The sequence below is a fragment of the Schistocerca nitens genome, chromosome 7 (assembly GCF_023898315.1).
Source record: "Schistocerca nitens isolate TAMUIC-IGC-003100 chromosome 7, iqSchNite1.1, whole genome shotgun sequence".
NCBI classification, from domain to species: domain Eukaryota; kingdom Metazoa; phylum Arthropoda; class Insecta; order Orthoptera; family Acrididae; genus Schistocerca; species Schistocerca nitens.
The window spans coordinates 619,217,399-619,240,974 of record NC_064620.1 but is presented as its reverse complement, the minus strand read 5'-3'; positions in this window follow the sequence as shown (position 1 = coordinate 619,240,974).

The window sequence follows — 23,576 nt, the reverse complement described above, 5'->3', positions numbered from 1 at the left end:
AGAGAATTGAACTGTAGAGAAGTAATGTGAACATGGTTTAGTGAACCCTCTGCCAGGCACTTTGATGCTGTTAGTGTTGTACATCATCGATCTACATTTACATGACTACTACACATCTCAACTAGAGTCTTGCTTTGCTCCAGACTGACATAGCTGCACTGGAAATGAGCAGTTTTATGTGATGCCACTCCATGTTCAATATGCACCTGGCCTGCTTTGCTTGTCTGATCAGTTTTTCTGAATACTTTTCAATGTCCCAACATTACATTTCAGTCACTCTGGCTATTGTAGCCTCAGTATACTGCTTATGCATGTGAGTTACACTTTCTTGCTAAATCATGCATGGTCAACAGAATGACAACACCTCTCTCCTAAAATAATTTGTTTCATATGTATCTCCGGCTATGCAGTTCATGTGGCATGCAGCAATCTGTTCCGTAATGTGAACATACTAATTGCAATATCAAAGGTCTCCGCAATCTGAAACTCCACTCCATTACTGTGGCTTGGCCTGCTTTCCTTTGCTTCCTGAGTTGCCAGGGAGGATGTCTGAATTTTTACTTGGCTGAACCGATATGTTCTTTCACACCACAGCACTTCATAGCAGACTCTTATCAAGCTTCCAGTAGAAAATGTATATACATCAGCTGGCTATCCATTGGTCAGTATCATTTCAGTATTTGACGTTTTTCTGACAGAAAAGAATTGGTTATCAGATTTCACTCACTAAACACCAGGAGTAAATCTCTTCAAATTTTACAATGGGTATTTTTCTCACATGCAGAAAATGTCTGGCTTCTAGACAGCGAACACATTTGGTATGTACACAATCAGTATTTGAGATAGGCAGTTAATCATGACATTGATTCAGGGTTCATAATGGAGATGATTCATGTACTTGAAAAACAAGAGAATGCATCCCAAATGAGGTTACCATTGGCTATCTCTCAGTACTGTTATGGAGACCCAATCAGATTCCCTTCTTCGTAGTGTGAAGTGGGCCATCTGCTCTCTACATCTGAATATCACATTGGCCCCATCAGCAGAGTGCATGTACAGCTGCTGAAGCAAGGTTGTTGTCTGACCTAAACCAACATCAGAATCAAGGTGAATCAGTCAACTTGTAAAATCAAAATTTGATGGCAGACTATACAGATTTGTGTATGTAAGCAACCAGTTCAGGTAACTTGACATGAACACATGTTGTGTAGCTGTTTCTGGACTAGCCGTGATTGAAGTATATGGAACTGATAGGCCACATTGTGTTGGGCAGATGCATATGCTCTGGATAGAAATTAGAGGTTAATATTTCCATATCACATTTCTGCACTGAGATGTTTGCAGCAGTATTAATTGCAGTTCTCTCATAAACAGCATTGATGTAATTATTTGAATAGCCTGAAAGGTCAGGCAAAACAGGGTTATGGTGCTCGCCATTGATAGCATTTGCATATTTGCATGTTCCAGCCAATCAATTTATGTAGCAGATAATACAAGAATAGGATATATGTTGCTAATGTTGAGGTGTCATGTGGGAACAGGGTGCATCTCCTTACACTAGGGGGTAAGATCTCTATGCATAAAGGCATGGAATGAGTAAAAAACTTTTTTCTCAGTTTGATTTAGACTGGAAGTTAATCCACAATTGACATCCATACTACTTTTGGTTTTCGAAAGATCAAAGAAAGATTTTATTGCTGTAATGAAACCTTTTGGAAAGGAAACAATCCATCATCACCAACGAGATGAGTTTAATGTTTCCAAGGATATCTTTTATAATATTCTCCTGTATTGTAATATTGGTTACAAATCCATTACACAGAAGTGAACATTTATCTTTTGAAGGTCTGGGGTTAATGACATCATTGATATATTGAACAACTTCAGTAGTGTCCTTGTGTAGAGCATACTTCAAGACCTGAACTGTTAGTTATGAAAATATGACTGATGACATTCATTCTGCACTGCTCATCCACTTACACTAAAGTACATTTTGATAATCTGGTGTGTTATTGTTAAATCACTCTTTTGGTGTTAACAAATGGCGTGATAGAGAAACTTTCTAATTTTCAAACTATTGCACAGGAAAATGTCTGTGTCTGTACTCACTCTAGTACAATTTCAACAGGTGATTGTTGAAGGAAACACATATGCTTGCTGTTACCTACTGGATTCAGAAAATAGTTCAGTTAATATTTTTTGCACTGTATCTTATGTCAGAGCTACAAGAAATATTGTAGGTTCTTTGACAGCTTTGATGATACTCTGAAGCAAACAACTTGTCGTTACTATATACTAATTTTAATAAACTCATTGCTTATACAATGACAACCTGTACATTGGAATGTGTATCAAATGCCATGAAGGGCAACACTTCAGATGTATGGAGGAATTTAATTGCAGGTATGGAAGATCTTGTGCATCTATTATTGGGGGTCGTAGTTATGAAAGTAAGAAAATCCTTTTCTAAGTGTGTAATTTTGGGGAGAGGGCTTGTAAAATTAATGCATGGGCACTGTCCTCTGTTGCTGCTTAACAGACCAGACATAAGCATAGAAAGTGTTCTGTCATAATGTTTTGTGCCTGTACAAATATGAAGTGTTTTATCTTTCACACTAGTACAACTATTTTTCCACTTTAATGAAAGAAAACTGCAGAGAGCATTTGTTCTTCTGATCAAACCTGTAAAATCCTTCTAGTTCCACTTCTCTCTCTCTCCCTCCCTCCCTCACTGCCTCCCTCTTCTTTGGTTGACATTTTGCAATATCAAACTCAGTTATAGACTGTCTGAATCTGAAGAACCAGCAGCATTACCAGTTGTTGTTTTCAATACCTCAGCAGATTGTTTATGATCAGAAAATGACATTCTGGCCTCACCTGTTTTTATGTAGATGCGGTGAGAAACCTCTGTCACCTCTACTCAGATAAAAATTACTTGATAGTTGACACTATACATGTTGGAGTTGCTTTCCTTCAATCGGAGCACTCGGCATCATGCCTCAACTGCTCACTGCTGCCAAACTATCACAACAATTGGCCAATTCACTTCCAGTTCTTTGTTCAGCTATTTTTCGTGACGTGTTTGGATCCCAAATATTGGGTTTGACCCACCACACACACACACACACACACACACACACACACACACACACACACACACACACACAAAATATCTCTGTAATTACGATAAGTTTCACATGACATTTTACTGTCTCATTTTCATCATCAAATTGAATTTTCAATTTTGTCTTATTTCTCTTCCTATCATTCTTTTCTCATTTGGAACCATCATGTGTGCCTACAACATGAAAGCAAGTGGCAACCTAGACAGCTCATTAATTGGTTACAGGGTATCTCATGTAGGCAGTGTGAGGATAGTTTGAGGTAACCAATGAGAGTAAGAAATTACAATTTGCTCTTAGTGCTGATACTGAAATTTTTCTCTGTCCTGAGTTGCTAATAGATATTAGCCTGAAATGCTGTGACCAAAGAGATTGTGATTTTAGTTTGGCTGTGGATTGTTTACCACCATTTTCTCAGATATGTGGCAGGTTATGAGGTTGTGCTCATGACAAGTTATGAGCTTAAGTTAGGGACTCATCTGCACCAGTTAAGTCATTGGTCACTTCACATTAGCTGTAGGCAGACCATCTTGCATTTGCATCATACCTAATGGTGGCTACTTTGGAAAGTGCTCCATGTTACACATTAACAGCATTTGCAAAGTGACCAACTGTCTTTGTGTGCCACCTCACCTATAATGGAGCAGCAACTGGCTGCCAATGTGGCTTCACTGCAGCGACAAGTGACAGACATAAACTGTCTTAATTTTGAATTTCAAAATTTTTCCGGCGAATTGACTGTTCAAACAAATTTCGAGCTTGCAGCCAGTCGTCGTTCAATACTTTGCACGATATTGCAACTGGGTACCTGTCAGTCATCTTAAGGTGAGCCGCTGCAGACTGGCAAAAATGTCCTCCGTTCCACAATATATAGCGTACTGTAACTATTCTGCACATGTGTCGAAAAATTGATAGATGAACCACACTGCCCACCGGCAGCGCTCTCGCTGGTGGAATAGCGGAACTCACTCACCCTCTGTGTTGCTGTTTGCCATGGCTGTCGACGCACTCTGTCATCTTCGATTTGAGCAAATTGTGGAGATGATGGGATCCCATGCACTTTCCAGCTGGTAGCCGCTGTCACGATTTAACAGATTTTCCGCCAGTCGTATTTCTATGGATTCTTTAATAATGGAGTCCCAGAAAGACGTTGCTGTGGTCAAAATCATTGTTTTCTCATACTCCATTGAATGTCCAGTAGAAATACAATGTCCAGCAAAAGTGGACTTGCTTGGCTGCAAAAGGTGTGTGTAACGTTGATGTTCAGTGCCGCGTTCTTTCACGGTGTGTGTGATTTGACCTATGTAAGCCATACCACATTGGCATGGTATCTTGTAAATTCTGGCCTTTTGTAGTAACAGATTGTCCTTAACTGATCCCAGAAGGTCCGAAATCTTCGATGGTGGGCGGAAAACCACTTTTACCTGAAATTTTTGGAGGATTTTTGCTATTTTAAATGAAGTGTTGCCAACGAAAGGAAGAAAAGCTAAAGATTGTTCTGGCCTGCTCTCCTCTTTATTCACTTCTTCCTTCTTAGTTTTAAGTGTTAGTGCCCTGTTAATCTGCCGGATGGAATACCCATTTTCGCTGAATACTGTCTTTAGATGGGCGAGTTCTTGAGGTAAGCTATCTAGATCTGAGACCGTATGAGCTCTATGAACAAGTGTTTTAAGCAAACTCATGGTTTGCGATGGGTGATGGCAACTTGATGCTTGCAGGTACAAATCAGTATGAGTGGGTTTCTGGTAAACTGAACGCCCTGGAGAACCATCATTCTTCCTTCGAACCAGGACATCCAAGAAAGGCAAACAACCATCTTTCTCTATTTCCATGGTGAGCTGGATGTTGCTATGAATGGAGTTGAGGTGATGCAGAAACTCCATTAATTTATCTTCTCCATGAGGCCACACTATGAAAGTGTCATCCACGTACCGCCAAAAAATTGTTGGTTTCAGGGCAGCTGATTCAAGCGCTCTCTCTTCAAAATCCTCCATAAAAAGTTTGGCCACCAAAGGAGACAGGGGGCTACTCATGGCAACACCGTCAGTCTGTTCAAAATATTCTTGATTAAACATAAAATAAGTTGAGGAAAGAGTGTGCCTGAACAAAGCAGTGATATCAACAGGAAACATGTTACCAATCAGTGTCAAAGGATCTGCATGAGGAACTTTTATAAAAAGTGAGACCACATCAAAACTTAATAGAAGGTCCACACTGCTAAGATAAAGAGCCCCCATTGTATTGATAAAATCAGCTGAGTTTCGTATGTGATGTGAGCACTTGCCCACAAAAGGTCTCAGTAAAGAAGCGAGATGTTTAGCTAAATCATATGTAGGGGCTCCAATGTTGCTCACTATTGGACGCAGAGGAAGACCCTCTTTATGAACATTTGGAAGGCCATACAGTCTTGGAGGTACACAACCATGTGGTCTTAACCTCTTGATGGTCTCTTGTGGTAAGGAGGAGGAATTTAATAGTGCTGAAGTTTTCCGTTGCACATGTCCTGTAGGATCGTAATCAATCCTCCTATAGGTAGAGTCACTTAGCAGACCATACATCTTATCTTTATACACACCACGAGGTAACAAAACAGTTGCATTACCTTTGTCAGCTTTCAATACCACTATGTCAGGATCCTCTCTCAGATTTTGTAATGCAGCCCTTTCTGCAGAGGTTAAATTCCTGCGTTGAGTAGGAGCATTCAACAGAGCACGGCAAGTTTCCCTTCTTATTTCGTCTGCAGTATCCAAAGGAAGACATCGTACAGCTTCTTCAACACCACTCAAAAAACTTATTAATGGCAGTGCTGTAGGTGTAGGTGGAAAATTGAGTCCCGTGCTTAATACAGACAGCGTCGCGTCATCCAAATTCTTCTCCGTGGGATTGACAACGGAACGTCGTACCATTATCCCTTCTGGCGACGGCTTCTGTGCCAATAGGCAGTCAAATTTTGATATCTGCAGACAATTAGCATCCTTGTGAATCCACTCAAACTTAGCCAAAGTCTCTCCTTCAACCCAGTCCCATGATGCAGTAGAATGATACCTTGCAACCTTCAGATGTAACTGGTAACGTTCTTCTGAAATAGCATCTAACCTTCGACTTGTATAGAAAATCCTCTCTTTGACAATAGCATGACTAGCTTTCTCAGTAATCTTCCGTGCAGCAGTGGTCTTAATTAAATGACTCACTCTAGCAAATTTTGGTATAACGCCTGGTCTCGACACCTCAATAAAAAGGTTAAAGAACTTAAAAGCTTTGCTATTTTACCACATAGCTTCTCAAAAGTTCAGATATGTGAGGCCATCTCCTCCCCGTAAAGGCGTCTGATGTGAATTTTAAAATTTTCCCGGCGAATTGACTGTTCAAACAAATTTCAGGCTCGCAGCCGGTCTTCGTTCAATACTTCGCACGATATTTCAACTGGGCACCTGCCAGCCTTCTTCAGGTGAGCCGCCACAGACTGGCAAAAAGTCCTCCATTCCGCAATATATAGCATACTGTAGCTATCCTGCGCATGCATTGAAAACTTGATAGATGAACCACACGGCCCGCCGGCAGCTCTCTCGCTGGTGGAACAGCGGAACTCAGTCGCCCTCTGCGTTGCTGTTTGCCACGGCTGTTGACGCACTCTGTTGTCTTCGATTTGAGCAAATCGTGGAGATGATGGGATTCCATCCACTGTGCAGCTGGTAGCCGCTGTCACGGTTTAACAGATTTTCTGCCAGTCATATTTCTACGGATTCTTTAATAATGGAGTCCCAGAAAGACGTTGCTGTGGATAAAATCATTGTTTTCTCATACTCCATTGAATGTCCAGTAGAAATACAATGTTCAGCAATAGCGGGCTTGCTTGGCTGCAAAAGGTGTGTGCAACGTTGATGTTCAGTGTAGCGTTCTTTCACGGTGTGTGTAGTTTGACCTATGTAAGCCATACCACATTGGCATGGTATCTTGTAAATTCCAGCCTGGACCTTGTGGGATCAGTTAAGGACAATCTGTTACTACGAAAGGCCAGAATTTACAAGATACTGTGCCAATGTGGTATGGCTTACATAGGTCAAACCACACGCACTGGGAAAGAACGCTGCACTGAACATCAACATTACACCCGCCTTTTGCAGCCAAGCAAGTCCGCTATTGCTGAACATTGTATTTCTACTGGACATTCAATGGAGTATGAGAAGACAATGATTTTGTCCACAGCAGTGTCTTTCTGGGACTCCATTATTAAAGAATCTGTAGAAATATGACTGGCGGAAAATCTGTTAAACTGTGACAGTGGCTACCAACTGGACAGTGCATGGAATCCCATCATCTCCACAATTTTCTCAAATCGAAGGTGAAGGTGACAGAGTGTGTCGATGGCCGTGGCAAGCAGCAACGCAGAGGGTGACTGAGTTCCGCTATTCCACCAGTGAGAGCGCTGCCAGTGGGCAGCGTGGTTCATCTATCAAGTTTTTGACGCATGCGCAGAATAGTTACAGTATGCTATATATTGTGGAACAGAGGATCTTTTTGCCATTCTGCAGTAGCTCACCTGAAGATGACTGGCAGGTGCCCAGTTGAAATATCGTGTGAAGTATTGGACGATGACTGGCTGCAAGCCTGAAATTTGTTTGAACTGTCTTAATTTTAATCTGACTATAGTTACAATATCTTGTCTCAAAACACAGTTTTCAAATTTTGTTCTTGTTGTCCAGTCTGAAGACTGATTTGGTGCAACTTTCTTTAACAATACACAGATACCATTTACTGTCAGCTCTGTTTCTGCACCACTGTAGCTGAATTCTGCTTGTTGTTCAGTTAAATAATCTACTCTTAAAATGATGTGTGGGGTAAGAAGTGCAAATATGAGAAAGTTGCTGCTAACTTAGGTCATTGCCACAGGTAGTTCAAAGTAATTCCCATTCAGACTTTTCTCCTCCCCCCACAACTGTTCTCGTAAATTTCATTATCGATTTTGGCTGGTTTTGCTAGGTACCATCTTCCTCACAACTACCAAATGCAGTATCACTAAAAGAGCAAAACAGGATATTAATTATCAAGAATGCAAGAGAGAAAGACTTCATCGGTGAAAATCAGGACAGGGTGAACCACAGAGGCCTGATGTCTAGCGTCTACATCTGACAACAATCCGTGTATATCTGCAAGATCTACAAAATCAATGCTGCTAAATCAGCTTCCTCACTCCTCACTGTTGCATCAGTTACCACCTGACATGTCATTGTTGTGAGAGACTTTCTCTTTTAGGATTATTTCCTGGGTTCACGGATGTAACCTTAACAATCTTTACACCATTGTATGCCACTGATCTCTCTGGGTCAAGGCTGTTTATACTGCACTTAACTTCTATAATTATTTTTATGCATTCATGGGGTACCAAAGCCCTCATCTCTGGCAATCAGATTGTACATAAATATCATAAACAAGTGAGAGTTTAGTTATTTGGTCTGCGCGGCTGAATTTGTGTGTCCTCGGTAGCTAGTCAACGGTATCAGTCAGAAACCAAAGCTAACAAAGTCTTGTTTTTTCTAGAAGGCTTTGGAATGCTTAAATATCATCCTTGCAATGGCTTGCTGGTATCACATGTCTTAGCCTAACAAGTAACTTCATCAAATATATGATAAATCATAGTTTCTCACAATCCATGTAGTCCTGCAGAACTGATTCTTTTGAAACATATATCTGAGGAAATGGGCAAGACTTCTAAAAAATCAGATTGTTTGAAACATCTGAGCATGATGTTGTTTGATATCAGCTTACATTGCCTGCCAGCTCCTCATCAGATACTACCACCACAGCAGGTAAGCTGAAAGGAACAACTTGACAGGAGATGTGACACTTGTAAGGAAGGGGCCAGATGCTTGTAGCCAATTCCCCTCCTAAGAACCTGATCATGATCAGTATGGCACAAGGGAGTCAGTGAGTAATGAAACACTTGTATCCAAGTGCTAGGGTGGATATTACTACCTGCATTCCAAAACACTTGAGGCTGTCAGACAACAAAGGAAAAGAGTGAACTGAAAACTGTGGAAGTCTTGTTGCTGCAAGTTTTTTCCTGATCTCTCGAATTGTGTGATGAATATTTTGCCTCTGAAAAAGGTCATACTCATGGGAGGCTAATCTTAATATGGGGAGTCATGTTTGTTGTGGCACCCATCATTGCTTACTATTGTTTTAGCTTCCTCTACTGAAGACCAATTTTTTGTTCCTCCTCCTTCATTTGGAATGGAAGAACATTGACGAAATTGGGTTCTGAGTCTGATCGCATGAGGAGATCTGGCACCCATGGCATAACGGGGTAGCATTCTCCTGAAATTTATTTGGTTTCTCTCTCTCTCTCTCTCCCTCTCTCTCTCTCTCTTTAACTTCTTTGAAGTACTGGAACATTAGAGGGCTTACCTGCTGTGGCAGTAGGATCTGATGAGTAGCCGGCAGGCATGGGACTTACAGTCCATGTCTCCTTCAGCCATTGGCTGCTATCAGGTCGCTGTACAATCTGCTAGTTTTGTTCATAGTAACAAAATTATGAAGTGAAATGAGGCAGCTACAGGTGTGTGCTTGTCCTGCAGTGGTCGGATAGTAACAAATTTGATTTCATTTGATGCCGAGACGCTATTCCAATACAATTAGAGCCTCTGCAATGCTGTTAGTTTTGGGAATACAAAGTGGACTGAGGCATGAATAGAAATATGGACTGAGGAGGGAAGCCCACGAGGGTGGTCAGTGCAATTGTGCAAAACCACTGTGCCAGGTTAATGTATTGGTTATTGCATCTGCCTAATGAGAAAGAGGACATTAATAAAAATTTTAGTCTTCATATAGACAAAACTGGTGTTTGAGGTCTCTGGAACTATACAGAGTGGTCCATTGATAGTGACCAGGCCAAATATCTCATGAAATAAGCATCAAACAAATAAACTACAAAGAACAAAACTCGTCTAGCTTGAAGGGGGAAACCAGATGGCACTGTGGTTGGCCTGCTACATGGCGCTGCCACAGGTCAAACGGATATCAACTGCATTTTTTAAAAATAGGAACCCCCATTTTTTATTAAATATTTGTGTAGCACGTAAAGAAATATGAATGTTTTAGTTGGACCACTTTGTTCGCTCTGTGATAGATGGCGCTGTAATATTCACAAACGTATAAGTACGTGGTGTCACGTAACATTCTGCCAGTGCAAATGGTATTTGTTTTGTGATACATTACCCATGTTAAAATGGACTGTTTACCAAATTTGGAAAAGGTCGATATAATTTTGATGTATGGCTATACTGATCAAAATACCCAATGGGTGTGTGCTATGTATGCTGCTTAGTATCCTGGACATCATCCAAGTGCTCCGGACCACTCACCGGATAGTTACGTTATTTAAAGAAACAGGAAGTTTTCAGCCACATGTGAAACATCAACCATGACCTGCAACAAATGATGATGCTTAAGTAGGCGTTTTAGCTGCTGTCATGGCTAATCCACACTTCAGTAGGAGACAAACTGCACTATAATCGGGAATCTCAAAAATGTCGGTGTTGAGAATGCTACATCAACATTGATTGCACCCCTACCATATTTCTATGCACCAGGAATTGCATTGTGATGACTTTAAATGTCATGTACAGTTCTGCCACTGGGCACAAGAGAAATTATGGGACAATGACAGATTTTTTGCACACATTCTATTTAGCGACAAAGCGTCATTCACCAACAGCAGTAATGTAAACTGGCGTAATATGCACTATTGGGCAACGGAAAATCCACAATGGCTGCAACAAGTGGAACATCAGCAACCTTGGTGGGTTAATGTATGGTGCGGCATTATGGGATGAAGGATAATTGTCCCCCATTTTATCGATGTCAATCTAAATGGTGCAATGTATTCTGATTTCCTACGCAATGTTCTACCAATGTTACTACAAGATATTTCACTGCATGACAGAATGGTGATGTACTTCCAACATAATGGATGTCCGGCACATAGCTCACGTGTGGTTGAAGCGGTATTGAATAGCATATTTCATGACAGGTGGATTGGTCGTCAAAGCACCATACCATGGCCCGCACATTCATCGGGTCTGACGTCCCCGGATTTCTTTCTGTGGGGAATGTTGAAAGATATTTGCTATCGTGATCCACCGACAACACCTGACAACATTCGTCAGCGCTTTGTCATTGCATGTGCAAACATTATGGATGGTGAACTACTCGCTGTTGAGGGGAATGTCATTACACATATTACCAAATGCATTGGGGTTGACGGACATCATTTTGAGCATTTATTGCATTAATGTGTTATTTACAGGTAATCACACTGTAACAGCATGCCTTTTCAAAAATGATAAGTTCACAAAGGTACATGTATCACATTGGAACAACCGAAATAACATGTTCAAACGTACCTACATTCTGTATTTTAATTTAAAAAACCTACCTGTCACAAACTGTTTGTCTAAAATTGTGAGCCATATGTTTGTGACTATTACAGTGCCATCTATCACAAAGCGATAAAAGTGGTCTAACTAAAACATTAATATTTCTTTACATACTACTCGAATATATAATAAAAAATTGGGGTTACTATTTAAAAAAAAAACACAGTTGACGTCTGTTTGATCTATGGCAGCGCCATCCAGTGGGCCAACTGTAGCGTCATCTGGTTTCCCCCTTCAAGCTACACAAGTTTCGTTCTTTGTAGTTTTTTCGTTCGACGCTTATTTCGTGAGATATTTGGCCTGGTCATGATTGATTGACCACCCTGTATAGTTTCATTTGAGTAAATTATCTTGCTTTAGTGTCTCTACTGCTAATGTAGGTGTCTGGTTGTGCAACTTCGCATTGTGTCCTAAAGAAATGTGTGATCATAAAGGCCCAGCCTAAGGAAAAGTCAATGACTAAATTCCAAAACACAAATAAATGTCAAATATTAAACTGACTAATACTGTAACAGTCTATTAGAACAGGGATGTACTGACAGCGACAGAGGCTAATATTATACACAGTGCAGTAAATGTAATTTGAAGTAGCAGTAAGGTCAGAAGAATCGGAGCATGCACAGGCAGCAGTGAACGTGTTCCAGTGTCCTTGTGCAGTGTGCCAGAACATTTTGACAGAAAAAAATTCCTACTTTCAATAGTTGATGACGAATTGCTATTCAGACTGGCCTCATTGTTCAGTATCCAAAGTCAGTATTAATACAGAATGAATACAAATTATCAAGTTGCAGACTGATGCACTGAAATGACTATGTGCAATCCAGCTGCACCACAGCCTAACACTGAAGCACTGAGATAGCTCGTAATATGCTGAAACACTTAACACCTTACCCAGCCAAGAACAGTGACCAAAAGATGATGGTACATGCTCTGCCTGCTCCCTCCTCAACTATCTCACATCACTGACATCCTTTACCAAGAGTTACTATGTGCCTTACCACCATTCCAAATACAATACAGTTTTTAAAATACTGCCAATGTGTAGAATATACTTGTTCAAAGAGTGGTAACTGAAGACCATTTATTTTTAAGTACATATTGTTAATATGCTAACATAAATACGTTTCATATTATGCATGAACTGGAAATGGGATAGCTGCTCAATGGATCACCTTAATTTTTCTCTTACTGGCTTTATATTATGTTGTTCATTTATCTTTGTTATAAATGTTAATACATGTATTTCTGATTGAAGTAACATAAAAATACAAATGTGTTACATATGGTAAATAATGGTGGTACTGCTAATAACCTGGTCATGATAGTGACATCACAATAGTGGCACAAGTCAACACCATAGAGATGGGCTATAATGATACTGCTTTTTCCAGGTTTCAAGATAAGAGATGGAGGCAAGGGTTAAAATTTTTGGGGCTTACATTGATTAATTATTGTCCCACACTTTTTTGACAACTGAGGGGTGTGGGGAAAGGGGGGCGGGGGTTATTGTGAATGTTTGGATGCCTCTTGAAAGCTCGTACACTTCTAACTTTATGCTCCACAAAGTGGTGGGTTTTACACACACACACACACACACACACACACACAAAGAAAACAGCACTGGGACTTAAAGCACCGTCTGCATCAGGATCACCATTTTTTTAATCACCTTAAGAATTTCAGCCAGCACTTTCTTCAATCTGATATTACATAGAAATTTTTCTGTAAAATGCTCACCTTCTACACCTCTCAGAAAAGAATTATTACTTGTTTTTGCTGAGATGCACAGCTTTACTGCATTTGTTTCCCTCTGATAATCCTTAAGGAGCATATGATACATTATTTTTGCTCCACTGTTATGTACTGAATTTCAAAATCACATTCTCCAAGAGGGGTTGGTCTGCTGTTCATTAGTTACCAATTTAGTATGAATGAAAGTATTTTATGATCTGTAACAATATGTCAGCCCAGTAAAAGCAAGACTTTCAGATGGAAAGTGCATCTCCTCCTGCAACAATGTGCTTGCTCTCCCAGTGAGTGAGTGAGTGAGCACATGAGTTGTGAAAACAACAGTAATATTTTTGATCACTCTGGTACTGGTTCCATTTATTTTTTCCTTGGTGCAGAAAAGTATGAGGTTAACAATGTAGAAATTTTTGCTTGAATCAGGACAGTGAAGTACATGTGCCTCTCTATAAATCTTCTTTCATGTTAGTTACACGTTTGAGCTTGATAGTGTTTATTGTGACTTCTGACCATTTCCCACAACTTCAGTTTTGGAAAGGGACATTTCTAAAACTTTATTTAGGTTAATGAACCTTGAATTATCTGATTATGATTTGGGCTTGTGGTACATTCTGGCCATTGATTTTGCACTCTGTCCCCGCCAGGTGCGGGAATTTTTAATTTTATGTTCCATTATTTTTCTCAAGACCAAAATTTCTTTAAGACTTCAGTTTCAAATTCTTCATATTTGGAATAATTTTTGGATACACAAATGTCCCAGAGATATGCTTAACATTAAACCAAACAGTCTAAAATAAACGCGTGTTAGTCACATGAAATGTCTCTGAAATAAATGTTTGAACTGTTTGATAAAGGGCACAGCATGTATACGTTGGTTGGGTTCATTGTCCTGAAAATTCCATTATCTAAAATTATTTGTGGCATGTTATCATTGTTAGTCTCCACTTTGTTCAATTCTGCATTAATTTTGTGCAGTAGAAGCTCTTCATTTATTTAGTTCGATCCTTGGTCAGAGTCTGTGACTTTACAGTGGATGCTATTTCCTTCAGTACCCACTACTGCTCACCCACAACCTCTACTGAACTTTTTCACCATGGACACTATTGCATAAAGTTGCTGTCAATGATATTACATTCCAACATGTACATGTACGTTTCCTTTACAGTGGGTATCCTGGTACTTTGTATTGCTGATATCACATCCTAGGCACTTTCCTCTTACATGTAGCTGATCTCCATTATTTGTTTGACTTTACTGTTTAAGCTTGTTATCAACATGGTTGTCCAACAGTTTCTTCCCTAGAATTTGGCAGTTGGTTTGACTAATGCCTCCTATGTCTGTTGACATATTTTAATATTTGCTCCCATGGTGTGAAGCTGCTTTGACCCCTGAAATACCTTTATTAACCTTTGTCACTTATGAAACTTCTTAGGCACATCTTATCTAAGATAAGCTGTCTATGAACATAGAATACAACATAGTGATTCAAGGGCAAGATACGTAGTTCAGTTTTGAATAGATATGTACTATTCCTTAAGATTTTAGGTTCAATGGGAAGAAGGTTGAAAATTTTTACAGCAACATATATAGCATCTCTATACAGCAGAGAGAATTCATGTAATTCTTTTGTTTAGTGCCACACCTGTAAATTGCAGGGTTTTGTTACCAAGGATCTGGTCTCTAGGAACACGATACATTAAAGAAAATAAGTGTTTAGAAGCAGTAGTAAATATTCTCAGGTGGCTAAATTACTTGCAATGGAAGGTTCACAGACTCACTCTACATATGACTTCAATCTCCCTACTAAGCAATGAAAATATTTTGAGTAAGTAAAAAGTTCCCCCAGGACATAGAAAAATGTGACACTATTAAATGCACAGAAGTGGTATAAGCTACCTTTCTGACCTCTTCATGTCCAGAATGAGAGATCAAAAGCTGCTGAGCTGATAAATGTGATGTTTCCAATGTGATTTGCAGTGTAAGTGAATGCCCAAGCACTTGATGGTATCAACTCTTTATCTGCTGGTAATTGAGTATCATGGAGTGTTTCTCACTTTTTGTGACTTGGTGTAAATTGTATAAATTTTATCTCACTTAGGTTGGCAGGAAGAAAGTTAACAAACCTGCTACATAACTTTGGAGAAGTGTCGCTAATATTTGTCTTCGACAGATGTTCTATTACAATAATGGTGTCATGAGCAAACACAGTACATTTCCACTTTACACCTGTCACAACTGAAGGCAGAACTTAGCATAAATCAGAGATTCTGAAGGACCAAGAAGGACAGAAGATGTTTCTCTACCCAAACACTATTCCAGATAAATTATTATTAAAAGACTAATAAGGTTCATAACACCCAGTACCAGTTGCATGTAGCCTATATAACTGCTTTATTTGATTTTCATTATTTCATGCATACATGGAGTGAATTTAAATTCCTTTCATAATTTAGTACTCCAGAGGTATGATCTTACGACAAATGTTTAACACCATAGGATGAGTATTACAGTCAGAAACTGCACATACATCTTAAGACATTGTAGCTCAAATTGAATGAATTATGCACACTATATATACAGGGTGACCATCTGAAGTTTTGGATGAGATTATCTTGGAAACTATACATCACATAAAATTAGTGGGTAAGGCAACTTTGTAAGCTCGAAGGGGTACATCAAATGATACTACATGTGATCTGCAGCCCCAACCGCCTTGGGTGGGGTGGGGGCAACTTTTAAATCTTCATTTTTTATTGCACATTCGGATTCTCTATTAAAAAAAGCAAGCAAGTTTTGCCTGAAACATTTTTTTAAGCCATTGACAGATGGTGCTGAAATTGAGAAAAAAGTAGAATTGGGGAAGAACTCTGATTTATTTAGAATTATCCAAGAAAGATGCATCAAATCAATAAAAAATGTGCACCAATTCTTTCGTTATGCCAAATTAAGCTCCTTTTGTGCAAAATGCACTGTATCCTACTTTTGGCATTACCCAGGAATGACGACATGGACATAGTAGAATGTGTTCATTAGTGTGAAGCCCCTTGCCTCTCACAATTTGGGGTGCTTAATTAACGAAATTAGCCATGAAGAAATTGTTCAAAATCATCCCCATTTGCTTCAATGCATAAATTCAATCATCTGTGAAAGTTGTCCACAGTTTTGAGCAGCACATCCTGTGGTATGGCTGCACATACTATTCAAATGCATTGCTCCATATCGTTTCAAGTTGTGGGCTGTCTTTCATAAACAATAATTTTTAACTAAACCCACAAGAAAAAAATCAGGAGATGTTAAGTTTGGTGAATGTGGAGGCCACTGAATTGGTCTGCCATGCCCTAACCACCAACCACGGTACCATAAATTTAAAATGTTCCACAAATTTTTAGCATAATGGGGAGCTGCTCCGTCCTGTTGGAACCACATTTGTTGCTTAGTTTCTAAATCAATATCTTCCTTTAGCTCCAACAAATCATCATGGAGAAGTTTTTGATAAGATTCCCAAGTAACATTTCGGTCAAAAAAATATTGTCCTATCAATAACCCATTTAAAATTCCACATCAGACCATTAACGACCATGCGTGTTGATTGTCAATGGGTCTGTGCATGTGTGGATTGACAGGGGACCAATAATGACAATCACAATGATTTAATTCGCCATTGTTTTTTAATGTGGCTTCATTGGTGAACATAACATATCTAAAAAAAATCATTGTCATTTCTTATAATTTCCAAGGCCCATTGACAGAAATGCATGCATATTTGCATATCTTTCTGTGTTAATGCCTGTGCCAGCATGATGTTCATGTGCCTTCAAAATCCTCAAAACAGTTGATTTCGGTATTTCAGTTTGTCTCTGAATCACATGACTACTAAATTAGGTATCCAGTCGAACACAGGCGAGAACGGTATGGGTATGAGCTTAATTTTCATTGTATTCACGAAGACGAGGTGGATGGTGCATGTATCCATTTTGAGCTCATTGAGTGCAAATTCGAATAATGTTTCCACTTGGATGTTGTCTGTTTGGGAAACAATCCGCATACAATTGCACAGCTGCAGCGTAATTGTTATGGCATTCACCTAAAGTTAACATCATATCAACAATCTGTGTAGGGGGATAGTGAGCCATGTTTCACTAAAGAATAATTTACTTTCATCAGTTGATTATAGTTCACGATCTGAAAGTGAAGTGACGTCTGATCGCATTGCACCGACCTTTATACTGAGCCATAGTTCACAGTTTGGCCATGGTAGCACCACTGTAGGGTGAGTAATGCAATTGTGAAGAGTTCCCTAATGAGATTTTAATACCATTCCACCTCCCTCCATCAAAAACTGTGGCAGGTAGGACACATTTTGTAACAAAATAGTTTAATTTGGCATAATGAAAGGATTGGGGCACATTTTGTATCAATTCGATGCGTACTTCTTGGATCATTCTAAATAAATTGGAGTTCTTCCCCAATTTTAATGTTTCCTCATTTCATCGCCATCTGTCAATGGTTTAAAAAAATGTTCCAGACAAATCTTGACTACTTTTTTTTATGAAGAATCCAAATCTGCAATAAAAAATGAGGGTTTCCATTTAAGATTTAAAAGTTGTCCCCCACCCCACCCAAGGGGGCGGGGGCTGAGGGTCACGTATAGTATAATTTGCTGTACCCCTTTGAGCTTACGAACTTGTCTTACCCACTATTTTTACCTGATGTACAGTTTTGGAGATAATCTCATCCGAAACTTCAGATGGACCAACCTGCATATCTCCAAATATTCTTAATGAGAGCCCTTTGTGATTTCCAAAAAAATGTAAACCTTTCCTCATTGCATAACACCAAATGTAACACATTTGCATACTTGCAAAGCAGTCAGAAGTCTGAAGTTTTTTTCTCTACATTAGAGTTTGAGTCTTTAAACATACTGAAGATGATTTATGTGGAAGACATTTTTTATGCATCATAATTTGAGAATATTTTTATAATAATGTTGCTAATCACTTACAGCAAAAATTCTCTTACCAAGATGTAGCTACTAATCAAACAGAATATATATTATTGTACTTCCAGTTATAGGTTACTCTTACAATTGTACTTTATAGATAAGTAACTGATGTATGTGTATGCTGAAATGTATCTGTGCCATTGTCCTAATTATCTGAATGTTAGTAGTCTGTTACACTGATACATGAATTAAAACTTGAACAAACAGATTGTGATCTGTGTATATTTCTGTTAAGCTACGGTCTTTCCAAGAATGACACAACACTTCAGTATTATAAAATATGCATCATATTAGTATATCAGAGGTTGACATGGGAATTGTGTGGGACTAGATATTATCACCCTTCTCACTGTGTATAAATGTTGCTCACAATCCAGTAACAGGGTTTATACCATTTTGGAGTATTATAAATTGTAAGATTCAACTAACACTAATCAGCATGCCAGGAAACTATGTAATCTTCCTTGGCATATGGTATGGGAAGACTTGTATATTGTCTTTTAGTGTGTCTTTGGCAGAAGTTGAAACAGGTGATTAATCCTTCATTCTATGTGTTGATGTTACTAGTAGATTTTAATAGTTGTGGTTCACAATGATATAGTATGGTCCAGCAGTGAAAGGACAGAATCTTTGTCCTTCAGTTATAGTTACACCTAATTTACCGTTCTTTCCTTTGTATTTGATACATATATACTGCTTTTCATGTGTGGTTATGTGTGTAGACTGGGAATTTTATCTGTATGTCATATCTCATGCAACACAGTGCATACTGTTAATGTATTTATAACTAAAGCCTCCAACAGACATTGCTTTCTTCTACAAAATGTTCACATGCAGGTCCACAACCTCCAAATTAGGTTATCAAACTTGCTAAATGGTATATACAGAAATTTTTGGTCAAGCTGGTGTAACTACAGTTGGGAATTTATTAATGACCTTGTAAGTATATGGTTGTCATTACTTTTTAAACTTTACTTACTCATAGAAAACTTACTGTAACATAATGTAGAAACACACAGATGAAGTTCTACGAAGCAGTATTTGCTTTCTGTTAATTAACCTGTGAATACAGGTAATTACTATATTTTGCCTTGGTTAAATTGTTATACAGCTACCAAAATGGTAGTATGTTTTCCTACAAAATGTCTCCATCAGTTGAAACACGCTAATTGTAATATCTCTCAGCTTTGTTATTTTATATGATGTTTTTCCACGTTTATTTTTTATTTTATTTATTTATTTAGCATCCGTGTCATCGCACAAATGATATTGGACTTGTCATACATAGAAATTAACAATATAGAATATACAAAATGAAATTGTCTACAGCTGGATTTGTCACACACAGAAATTAAAATATAGAATGTACAAAATGAAATTGTCTATAATAAATGACAGCAAACTTACAGTTTCTTTCCACATAAATGGTTTATAGTAATTTGTTTCTCAGTAACAATACATAACTTTATAACTATATAAAGTAAAGTATAATAAAAGCTGAAACAAACGAAGATAGAAAATTTTGGAGGTTAGTGTGTAAAGTCATTTTCTTGGTCTTCAAGATATTCATTTATTGAGTAGCAACATTTATCAATTAAAAATTTTCTAAGTTCAAGTTTAAAATTTGTATTGAACTTTAAATCTTTAATGTACTGAGGCAGTGCATTATAGAGCTAAATGCCCATGTCTCTTACATGCTTCAGAGTTCATGTTCTTCTTACTTGTTCTATGTGGAGATCATTCTTGTTCCTTATTTATAGTTGTGACAGTATGTATTTGTGCGGAACTGCTTAGATTAGCTTTGTTTAAGAGTACACATTTAGGTATATAGATTGATGGCAGAGTAAGTATTCCTAACTTTTTGAAAAGCGGTCTGCAGTGAGCTTGTGTTGGACTGTGGGTAATTATTCAAACAGCCAGTTTTTGTAAAATAAAAATGTCTTTCAAATCAGATTTTGAGCTGGCCCAGAACACTATTCCAAATGAGGCAACAGAATGAAAGTATCCGAAGTATGCCATTCTGATGCCTTCTAGAGTGCAAACATTTGCAATAACTTTCAATGCAAAGCAGACTGAGTTAAGTCTGTGTCTAAGAAATTTTACATGGTGTTTCCAATTCATAGCTTCATCTATATGCATTCCTAACACTTTTGCAAAATTCACTCTCTATTAGTCTGTCATCCAGTTCTAGATTAATGTCTATATCCTAAATCATTTTACCAAACTGTATGTAATTTGTTTTCTTTACATTGAGTGTAAGTTTATTTGTACTGAACCAAGTCTCAATACTTTTTAGGATTTTGTGAGTAGTTGACTGTAACGAGTTTTTAAAGTCGCTCACTATCAGACTTGTGTCATCTGCATATAGTACAATTTTGGCTGTATCATATTGTAACTGTAAATCATTGACATACATGAGAAAGCATAGTGGCCCTAAGATGCTGCTCTGGGGTACTCCTAAAAGAACTTCTTTTGCTTCTGAAACTAACCTTATTTTTTTATTTGAATTTGGTGAGCTCTACAATCTGAGATCTGTTTTTGAGATATAACGCAAACCACATTTTAACTCTGCCTCTAATTCCTACTGCTTTCAGCTTATCAAGGAGGATTTCATGGCATACCATATCAAAAGCTTTAAATAGAACTAAATTGATTCCTGCTACACTTTTGTTTTTCTCCAGTTTTTTAATTATTTCTTGGGTGTAGTATATGGCTGCAGTTTCTGTGCTTTGTTTCGCATGAAAACCATGTTGATTACTATTCCAAAGTATATTATTGTCTAGGTAACTAGTGACTCTCAATTTTACCAGTTTCTCTAATATTTTCGAGGAAGCAGGCAGAAGTGACATGGGATGGTAGTTTTCTATTTTACGTCTATCTCCATTTTTAAATAGTGGCCTCACTTGTGAGATCTTCAGTCACTGAGGAAACACACCTCCACTGAAGGATAAACTTGCAATATGTGCTAAAGGTTTAGCAATCTGCACTGCAGTCCTTATTACGATTGAAACTGATACTTCATCAACACCTGCTGCAATTATTGGTTCTAAACTTCTAATCACTCTAATTACTTCCTGTTCATTTGTTGAAGGAATATTCAATCTGCAGGCAACCATTGCAGCATGTATTATTTTTTGTTTCGTGAAGTTTAAGTTTAGTGAATGTGGTACATTTAAAAAATAGTTATTAATATAGTTTGCCATTTCCTTCTTTTCTATATTGCAATTTTCGCTGCTTTTGAGTGTTATTTATTCCTCTTCTCCCAAGGTAGTAGTTTCATTCCTCACAATGTCCCATATAGTTTGTGGTTTGTTGTCTGAGTTACTGCTTAAATTGTCATTATATAGCAACTCTGCCTTTGCTATCGCCTTTCGGTATATTTTTCTGTATGTTTTTACATATTCTACAATCTATGGATCTTGCAACTGAACTCAGGCTCGTTCACTACCTATTTTTCACGTGACTCATCTCCAAAGGGGTTGGTAGTAAACGGTTGCATTTACGCCCCTACTATTGAGTCATATATTGGCTAGCTTTTGAACAGCAGTGAATTGAACTATACACGTTCAGATTAAAACTTATTTATTCAAAAGAAACACTTTAACTTTGTGGCCATGCATTTTTAAGTTCACAAAAATCCAATCTGTACAAATAATAATTGATGCAATTCATACACTGTTTATTGTCTTGCAGCTACACATGTTCATGTTGTTCCTTCACATACACTGGCGTCCATGCTTACACACACTGCACTTTACCACTCCCAACTTACCACTATAATGGACAATGACCAAAGACCCGGTTTTCCCGCTCATATCCACAGTCCTGAGTCGGGTCACGTGACACTACATTAGTCAAAATAATCCCTAAACAAGGCCACAATTCATTTACAATTTTTATAAGATTTAAATACTTAAATCTAAATACATTATATAATTTTACACGTTTATTGCCACACTTTTATAATTCATTGCAATTAAAAGAAAACCAAAACACTATGCAATGGAACTACAATGCCCATCAAAACACAAAACAACTATTTTCTGGTCTATTTTGCCCAGCATATTATCTCTGCTGCTGTGCCTTAAATTTAAATTGTGAACTACTTGAAAGAGCTCCATATTATCCCCTGTAACCTTACATACCCTCACTTCATGGAGACATTACCTTAGTAATGGCAACATGAAGTAGCACCAAACAGAGCCAACCCGTATTACTTTATATATAAACATTTTAATTATAACTATAATGGCACCAAACATGTAGAACAGTGTTATAGTGGTGAGTTAATGAGAGTAAATACTGTCATCAGAAAACATACAAACATTATCCAACAATGTATCCAACTCAAATATACAATTAGATAGTCTCCTCTTGAATCTGGTTGGGTTGGCAAAATGCAAAGAAATTTACATAATATAAATGCCCATGCTAGTCTATATGTAGGTTGCACAATCACTGCACATTAACACTTCCACTATTTACACATTTGTTTCTGTTGTTACACAAGGTTGTTGTAACCAGATCCTTGTGTTCACAGCTTTATGCATTGGAATGCAGGCTTCCCAAACTTGTCAGCGAGCAGTACTGTGCTTCCTCTTGTTAGCCAAGTCATCCTATCAAAATTTAGTCAAATCCTGATAAATCTTGCCTAGACATGCAGACCCACATTTCACAGGAGTCAGGCTATCCAGCCCCTCCCTGGAATATCCTGTGTTCACTGATCAGCCCTTATTGAGGTTTATACAAATGACAAACATGCACACAAATCAAACACAAACATGGCATAGTTAAATATATTCTATTTCACCCTTCAAATGTTCCCAGATCAGGAGCTCTGACATTTCTACCCCCCACACCAAGAGAATTTATTCCCAGATGCAGATTCTTATGTTTTTAAGCACCCATTCAGCTATATCACTGTACATAAATAAGCTCAATTTTTTTCCATGAATTCCTATATCAATTTTCACATAATATTTTGTAATATCTTGAAACCCATTCTTTTCTGCCATTTCCATGGCTAACTAGATTTTATTAAAATCTCAACTATTTTTTAAACAAACTATTTGCAGATTTCCTCCCTCCTATATTCTCCACACATTTATACAGAAATAGAGACCATATATACAGTAGGTTTCAGTTCCTGTATGACTTTTTCAACAAGGCTTCTATCACACCCACACCAGTTGTACAAATCTATTGGACAACAGATTCCCTTATTGCAAATACATACAGTATAATGAAGTTTGTTGACCACCAACAGTGGCA